The following is a 9463-nucleotide window of genomic DNA, read 5'->3' as shown; positions in this document are numbered from 1 at the left end:
GCTCCTCTGCCATAGTTGGCAGTTTCCATAAATACAGCAACAAAGGTACATACCAGGCTTACAGACATTAAACACTTTGTTTAGCAACTGCAGGCACTTTTCATCATTCCAGGCAAACAGGATCCTGGCAAACATGTACAAATCTGCTTCAGGAATTGGATCTTTAAAAAAATCCCATGAAATGAAATAATTAAGATACATTTAAAAATATCATCATCCTGGAAGAATACTTTGGTCTCCCTATCTACCATTTAAAGTAAAATAAGCTCATAAAGTTCTGACATTGGCAGAAATGCTAGAATAAACTCCAGTTTACCTCCATGTAAAGTAATCCGCGATGCTTCTCAGGAGCCATGATAATTCTTTGATGTTTCCACTACTTCAGGGAGGTCAAAAAGTGTTACAGTACAATTTGGATAGATTGCAATCAGTTCCTTAGATAAGGCACCACAGCTTCCTTGAAAAAGGACAAAATTTTTTAAAAAAGAACTACTGTATTTTTCGGAGTATAAGACACACTGGAGTAATAGATGCACCTTAGTTTTTGGGAAGGAAAATAAGAAAAAAGCTGGTTGGGAGGTGGATCGCCTGGACTACCCCCAATCAACTGTTTGCAGAGGTGAATTTTAGCAACAGGTTCCTTGGTTGTGAGCTCTGTGCCTTGCTTTTTTTTTTCTTTTTTGCTTTTTTTTCTGCCTCTGAAAGCCTCCAAAACAGCTTCAGAAAAAAAGCCTCTGAATCTCTGTTTGGGGGCTTTTTTCTGAATCTCTGTTTGGGGGCTTCTTTTTTGAAGCTTTTTTTCTGATGCTTTTTTCAGCCTCTGAAACCTCCGTTTGAGAAGCTGGGTGGGGCTACATCTGGAGTATAAGATGCACCCAAATTTTCACCCTCTTTTTTATTCCGAAAAATACGGTATATAAAATAAAATTTTAAAATCTGTACTTCAAACATCAAAGTCTGCTTTCTAGTTTCCATACAGCAATAAACAGAAATACAAGATATAATCTAATAAATATATTATCTAAATACTTTCTCTCCTTCATTTTTGTAAAATGCTTCTCTTTAGTTTTTTTCAATGGGCTAGATATTCCATTTTTCCAAAAATCTATGCTATCAGCTATTATTTCTCATTCCTTTTCCTATGCCTTCTTTTCATAGATACCTAAACCATCTTTTTTCAGTGGACCCAATGAAATCTGAGCACGGTTAAAATTAATCCATCCTGCTGCCACTGCTTGCAGCCCCATACAAGATTAACTTTCTTAAAGCTAATCCTCTTTTTTGATCCTCTTAAATTACATTAGCATTCCCCCAAGCAAAGTGGCTTACCTAAAATAAAAAATAACTTTTTGATGATAAAATCAGCAATTGTTGTTCAGTATATGGGAATAAATAATGTAATGGGAAGGCTATACAAAAACTCCCATACAGTTATGGTAATTCTGTGCTTCAAGTTTGAGTCTCCAAGGATGAGGGTCAAAAGCACTTGATCTTTACAACGAATGTACTGGCGATTGACAGTATCTAGTAATATTACATTAACATATTGTGCACATAAATACATTGTATGTGTGAATAGGCACCCAAAGTCCAGTGATGCAATATCAGGCCTTTAAACAGTGCATTTTGCATCCTCAAGGCATTACCAGTGCAAGTGCAATTCTGTGTTGCTTTCTATCCTTAGCAAACTTTGTTCCAGACTTCAGATTTTGTTATGTTTTTCCACATTCATACGCTTTGATAATATCAATCCAGGCAAGAGGTGGGGAAAGCAGGGGGGAAAAGGTGGGGGGCATCCAGGAATGATGCATAGTTAAGCCCTTTAAAACTTAAAGTTGCCAATGATTGTTAGTAAATCTTTTTAAGACAGAGAAGCTCTGAAAACAGATTTGGCAAAGTAGACTTTTAATCTCTGAAGGAGTTCTGCTCTTTCAATCCTGAAGACATAGTGTTTGTGAAATAATATAAATCTTAATATATTATATTATAATATAATATAAACCCTCCAAATCTTCAAATGATAGAAAGTCAAATTAATAATCAAGCAAAATGTCTAAGAATTTGTGATACTTACCACCCATATCATAAATGAATTCAAATTCAGAAAGATCAAATGCAGTCAGTACGTCTCTTCCATACAAACTCCAAGCCTCATTCATATACCTGAAGAAGGCTTCGATGTTTTCTTCTGACCTAGAATTGAAATTTACACAATAAACTTATTTTTTTACATAGAAAAGAGCACCTCTATACCAATGTAATCTGTAATTTACTAAGAAGAATCCAAAAATTATGGAGCCTTGATATTCTACATCAACTTCAAAAAGTTAATATTTGATATTAACTTTTTTGATATTAACTTGGTAATATGTGATAAGGGAAATCAATTCTATTTCACTAGACTACCAGAAACAAAAGCAGTCTCTATGCTAGCTCTCATTGCAGATTTCACATATTCAGATCAAAAACCAATTAGACTGTGTCATGAAATGTTGCTTGCACACAGATTTCACACTTTTCTTCTAATCCACATCCCTGGGAGTAAGAGATGTCTGTCGGTCAACTACAGCAGTGGCCCCCAACCTTTTGGGCACCAGGGACTAGTTCCATGAAGAAATGTTTTTCCACAGACTGGAGGGGGCATGGTTTTGCATGCTGCCTGCATCCTGCAGATGGGGCTTCACTTGTTTGCACAGCTTGGTTGCTGGCTTGGTTGCTGCCATGGACTGGGGTTGGGGACCCCTGACCTACAGGGTCAGATTAGCCCAGTCTCATATTGATATAGAAAAAAATGTTTTCATTTAAAAGGAATTGGGGAAAGAAGAACAGAGAGAGACTGGAAAACAATACTTAATTATTTCCAGCAGTCTCTGAATTCTGGAAATCTCCAAGAAGCTGGAAACATCCAGGAAAGTGAAACAGGTTCATTTGCTTCAGGAAACCTTTATTTATGCACATAGAATTTGTGCTATGGAGGAATTTGCACTAAATATTTTACTTCTGTTTTATGATTGGTTGCACAGTAAGTCAGATGTTTAGCATTTTATTGTTATTATTTATTTATTTAAATGTATTGGGCACTCCTCTCCAGAGGACTTTGGGTAGCAAGAATAATGTTTATTTTTTTTCTTTTGATAAGTCTTATGTTTAAATTTCTTTGTACAAGTTATGAACGGAGTTATATTATTACATATAATATAATAAATATTACATAACAGATAGGATATATGATATATAATAAATATTACGTAACATACATAAAATATAATATGTATACAAGAGAGAAATGTCTGCCACATGTCATGTTTTCTCTCTGATGATTAACAAGTCAAAATAATGTTAATAATACAACCTTCTGTTTAGAATCTAGATTTGGTGAACAAAAGAAGATATAATATCAGAACTATTATACTATACTATACTATACATTATATTATACAATACATTATATTATACTATACATTGTTATGTTATGTTACATTATTATAAATATAATATAATGTAATATAATATATTTATTATATTGCAATATATTATATCTTCTGTTCACCAAATCTCTAGATTCTAAACAGAAGGCTATATTATTAACGTTATATTAACAAATATATCAAAAAAGCACAACAAAGAATGTTCTTTCTGCGCCAACTCAGAAACCTCAAACTGTCCAAGCAGTTGCTGATACAGAGGAATTATTGAGTCTGTCATCTGCACCTCTATAACTGTCTGGTTTGGCTCTGCAACCAAACAAGACAGACACAGACTTCAGAGGATAATTAGAAACTGCAGAAAAAACAATTACTACCAACCTGACTTCCATTGAGGACCTGTATACTGCACGAGTCAAAAAGAGGGCTGTGAAATATTTACAGTCGTATCCTGGACATAAACTGTTTCAATTCCTACCCTTCAAACAGCGCTATAAAGCACTGCACAGCAGAACAACTAGACACAAGAACAGTTTTTCCCGAATGCCATCACTCTGCTACACAAATAATTTCCTCAACACTGTCAAACTATTTACTAAATCTGCACTACTATTAATCTTCTCATCGATCCTACCACCCATCTTCTTCCACTTATGACTGTATGTTTGTAATTTTGTTGCTTGTATCCTTACGATTTATATTGATTTCCTGATTGTTTATTTGTACCCTATGACTATCATTAAGTGTTGTACCTTATGATTCTTGATGAATGTATCTTTTATGTACACTGAGAGCATATGCACCAAGACAAATTCCTTGTGTATTCAATCACATTTGGCCAATAAAAAATTCTATTCTATTCTATTCTATTCTATTCTATTCTATTCTATTCTATTCTATTCTATTCTATTCTATTCTATTCTATTAACTCATGCCCTAGTCACTTCCTGTCTTGACTACTGCAATGCACTCTACATGGGGCTGCCCTTGAAGAGCATCCGGAAACTCCAGTTGGTGCAAAATGCAGCGGCCCACATGGTTTTGTGCAGACCCTGGTGTGCACATGTATCCCCTCTCCTGCAGGAGCTGCATTGGCTGCCGATTTGCTTCCAGGTGCAATTCAAGGTGCTGGTTGTCACCTTTAGAGCCCTTCATGGCTTGGGACCAGGTTATCTGAGGGACTGTCTCTTGCTGGTTACATCTACCCAATCCATCAGAGCGGGAAGGCAGGGAATGTTGCGGGTCCCATCCCCTAGGGGGAGATATACTTGGTGGGACCCAGAAGAAGGGCTTTCTCCGTGGTGGCTTCCTCTCTCTGGAACATCATTCCCCCAGAGATTAGAATGGCCCCCACTCTAACACTCTTCTGGAAGGCACTGAAGACCTGGTTCTGCCAGCGGGCATGGGGAACCCAAAGCGGGATGGATTAAATGGCTCGTGTCATGTGCTGTCGCTAGGCTGGGGGATAGGGGGATATTATATTATTATTATATTATTATTATATTATATTATATTATATTATATTATATTATATTATATTATATTATATTATATTATATTATATTATATATATCATATCATATTATATTATAAATTTACCTTTTTTATTCATTTCATTGTTTTGAATGAGGTTTTATATTCTGTAAACCACCTTGAGTTGCCATGTGCGAATAGGCAGCAATATAAATTCAATAAATAAATAAATAAATAAATTATTTTAACTTGTTAGTCATCAGAGAGAAAACATGAAATGTGGCAGACATATCTCTCTTGCATACAGGCATTAGAACATCAGTAAGAAACCCTTTGGAAGTCAGATAGTGCCAGCAAGAACTGCCAAACCACTATCCTAAGGCAACAGGTGACACCAAACTGGAAAAATCAGACAGCTTCTTGGGGCTTCTAGTCTTTCAAACTTATATGTATCTCTAGCTTCAGATTCCACATGTCCACACTACAAAGGAATTCTTAGACAGTTATAGTACCCAAGTGACATCACAAAGAGGTTGAAGAGAGAAGAAGAAAACAAAGAGAAATCATTGGTAGTGTTAATCATTTTTCACAAAGTTGGACAAGGAAGATTTGATAGACATATGTATTTATTGCCCATTCTTTGGAAAATAAAACATTGAGAAATATTAGATTTACTGGTAAAAAGCCTCAAATAAATTGTTTGAGGAAACCCCAATTATTGATGAAATCTGATTCTTTCCTTCCCTGAAAAGATATTTTAGAAGCAAATAGTTAGGCAGCACAAGTTAAGTAACTATCACATTCTTTTTCCCCCATCATCAAATACTGAGTATATTATGCAAGTCCCTATATTATTTTCAAAAGTAATTTCAAATGGCTTAGTCTCTACATGGTTGATCACTTGAAGCTGAAATATTTTGCAATGCAATCCTATAAACAGCTAAACAGAAATTACTTTTGTTGTGCAGTACAATCCTATACACATCTAATCAGAAATCAGTTTCATGTATTTTTTTAAAAAAAGTACCTATACCTATATAACATTCAAAATGGAAAAAATATTTTATTCAAGACAGCATTCTTTTTTTATTCTTTATCCTTATTGTTTTATCTTTCAATGAATAATATATTTCAAAGGATTATTTCTACTAAATTGATTTAAAAGTTTGTTCAAGAGAAAAAAAGGTACTCTTATTTTCACTGTTTACTGTTTCTTGAAATAAAGCCAATCTCTGATCTAAAAGTTTAGATTGGTACACAAGGGCTTCACAGGGCTCTTCCCCCAAGGAGGTACTCTGCCTGAGGAACTCTGATTCAGAGTTTAACTGAATCTCTGCATCAAAACAAATTGAAAAACTCAAATGATTTCTGACAATTTTAATCAGCTTTTTAGATATGTAAAGATGTGCCTTTTCACATTCATTTAGAAAGCCAAACTGCATCAAACCACAGATGGGACAATTCGCCATGGCCAACTCACTGCAGCCAAGTGGCCACAGGCAACTCGCTGTGGGGCAATTCAACAAATACAAAAATTGTCAGGCTCCATTACATTCATAACTCAAGGATTACCTGTATTTTTTTTTTAGTGCCTGTTCACAAGGAGAACAGCATTCATGTTCAAGAAAATATTAGGACACCATTCCTTTTGACTTCCCAGGTGAATGCAGAGAGTAGAGGGAATAAACAGCTCAATTCTTTGACCTCTTAAAATTCCTCACAAGTAATCCCTAAAGAGAGCTACAAGATCTGTTGTGATAGAAGCTACTGACAGAATTGTGGTCAGAAGACACCATTGCTCTATTTTATTAATAATTGAATTACTGAGTGCTGATTAGATTTGACATACCTTTCATCCATGGGTGCCCATTGCTCCCTAATCCTTCAGTCCCTGATATGTTCTAGGAACCATGATAATTTATGGCAATCAGCTTTACTTGTAGCTGTTGAACAATCAGTAAAAGGGCATGTGCAGCATCTTTTTTCATCTAGCAGCTATGTTTCTTTTTTAAAAAATCATAACTGAGTTTTTATGGACTAAATCTAAAAAGAAAAGATAGAGGAAAAATGTTTATTGCAGGTTCTGAACACATTTCTTTTGTTCAAAAAATAGAAAAGCCATTGCCCAAAATTAAAGTTTTTACCATCAAATTTTAAAACACAATCTGTGGTATAGTACTGTGAGATTTTATAATAAATGTAACATAATCTCTTTATTTGTCACGTTCCAATCTGATTTCCTTCAACTGCAAATTGAGTAGCCTTATAAACTGCTCTAATAAATAATAAATAAATAATAATAAACAAAAAGCTTTCCAAAGCAGAATGAGAAAAAAGAACGATCTTTTGATGAGAAAACTGATACAGAAAGTTCAGCAAAGGCTTTTGTACTTAGTAAAATACAGTAGTTTTAGTGGAGCATAAGCTGCATGATTTGGAGTTTTTTTCATATCCATAAGACTCTGAAGAAATAAAGTTGTACATTTTAATGCCATATTTACTGTTTTCACCCTACCTTTGTAACCATAAATGAATGTTGATGCTGAAATAATATTTTAATATTTTCTTTTTCCTCTGGTGAAGCCATTGTTCTTCACTTCTCTGTCAAACACACAAGAAAATTATTTCATCCACTCATATTTGTATACCATTGCAATCTAAAGAAATTCCCATTGGTTACAGTATGAAACATAAAAAAGTACATAATAAATTCATCAACCCATTTCAGTGTTTCTAGTTATACAATAGATAAATAATCAGACAATGTTTACCTACTAAACTTCCAACTTTTCAGCACATTTGGACCACCTTCTTAAAAACCAGCAGGGGAAGCCCCACCTAGATATCCAGGGGAATCTGTTCCACAGGTATGGAAAGTGGAGACATAATAGAAAATCATTGGCTCCTGGCTCTTCCTGCCCCACAACCCCACATTTCACATAGGGAGAGCACCTTCAACATCCCAACCTGTGACAGGTTTTAATGAAGTAGCACTCCCTCTAATGATTTTGCTCAGAAGCACCCTATGCAGTAAGCTTTTGGTGAATAAAGGGAGATTAATCAAAGTCACCCAGTGAACTTTCTTCACTGAATATGAATCTCACCAGTAACAGTTCCATTACAACATATTAACGACCAAGCCCCTCAACTACATGAACCATGCCAGTACACTACTATTTTCCATAGACCCTTTTCAGTTCTGCCTGCTCCACTTAGCATATTGTCACCGTACTGATTTATCATACCTTTATCTTCTGTCTTTCAAATTCCAGGGAAGAATTGGGAGTTTCTTCCTAGAGACATGCTTTTGTAGTCTCTGTTGCTTGTTAAACTGTGGTTAAACTATGCACACTCCCTACCTTCAGAAGTGGATGGGATGCATTTTTTAAATGATTTTGAGGCAAGGGACAAAAACAATTTACTACATTTTTCCCCCTTGAGATGGGGAAATGGGAAGTGAAAAGAGGAGATAGCAATCTTCTCAGTTTCTCCTTGAAAGAGTTTATGACTTTGATACATAGCTTATACAGATAACACACAAAAACCATTTTCTTTGGAGTGATTTGTTATTGCACAATGAACTCTATACATGAGAAAGCAGACCTTTACCTTCCTTTGCTAATATGTCACTCCAACTCAAGTCTAAGAGCAGCCAGGTAGATACCCTTCTTGTGATGCATCATTTCTGATGTTCTTTCTATTGTTCATTTGAAGGAAATAATTTCCAGCCTTTGTTGGTTGATTTTTTTGGTAATGACTCTTTCTTCTCTTGTGAACATAAGCACAAAGCTTATGTGGCATAACATAGAAGAGTTTTAGCAATCCACGTTGCTAAAACAAACAAACAACCCACATTGCATCTGTTTTAGGGGAGGAGGTTCAATTCATCACCCAGTTAAAGACTGAAATGAAATGCTCCAAGCTGACAGCATTGCTTCTAATGACATTCTGCTCCAAATCAGATCGGGCTTTTTTTTTGCATGAAGGAGGAATGGGAATGAACAATAACATAGAGATGATGCAACAAGCAATTGAGAAAAAATGAAGAAAGAATAAAGACAGTGGAAGTGAGGTAGGAACAAATGGAAAAAAAAGTGGACATAGTAGACAAAAAATTGATGGCTCTTCTCCAACTAGAGTTTAGTTGTTCCATAGAATCAATGCTAACAGACCCAGGCTTGGCATTGGGAATGTTTGGCCCATCATGAGTGGTGGGCTGAAGACATACACAATTGAATCAAAGGCTACTAAAACTGTGCCATTCCAAGATAGAATCTATAAAAAATAATTTATAGAGAGCAGGGTGGTTATGCAATCCTTCCTAGACCTGAACATTAAATCTGTATCTCTTTTCAAGAACAGATGGTAATTTAGGAGACCAGAAGATTTCAGTTAACATGCAAACTTGCTTTGCTGAACATGAATCAATTATTTCTACAACATGATACATCATGATACATGACTCCAGGAAAATTATCCAGAATGTATAAAGGTATTTCAAATGTGTGTAGGAAATCTCAGCAACACAAAGGGTCATTTTACCATGCCTGGTGGATTTATTAAAA

General features: G+C 35.3%; 1 pseudogene; it reads right to left on the bottom strand.

The window, feature by feature from the left end:
- Window positions 1–6758, bottom strand: part of LOC139316733 (acetylserotonin O-methyltransferase-like) — a 170005-nt pseudogene extending 163247 nt beyond the window's left edge.
- Between the last annotated feature and the right edge of the window lie 2705 nt (window positions 6759–9463).

The sequence above is a fragment of the Pituophis catenifer genome, unplaced genomic scaffold (assembly GCF_029215685.1).
Source record: "Pituophis catenifer annectens isolate HBS135680 unplaced genomic scaffold, rPitCat1.0.hap2 SCAF_4, whole genome shotgun sequence".
Classification (NCBI taxonomy): Eukaryota; Metazoa; Chordata; class Lepidosauria; order Squamata; family Colubridae; genus Pituophis; species Pituophis catenifer.
This window is presented reverse-complemented; position numbering and strand designations above follow the sequence as displayed.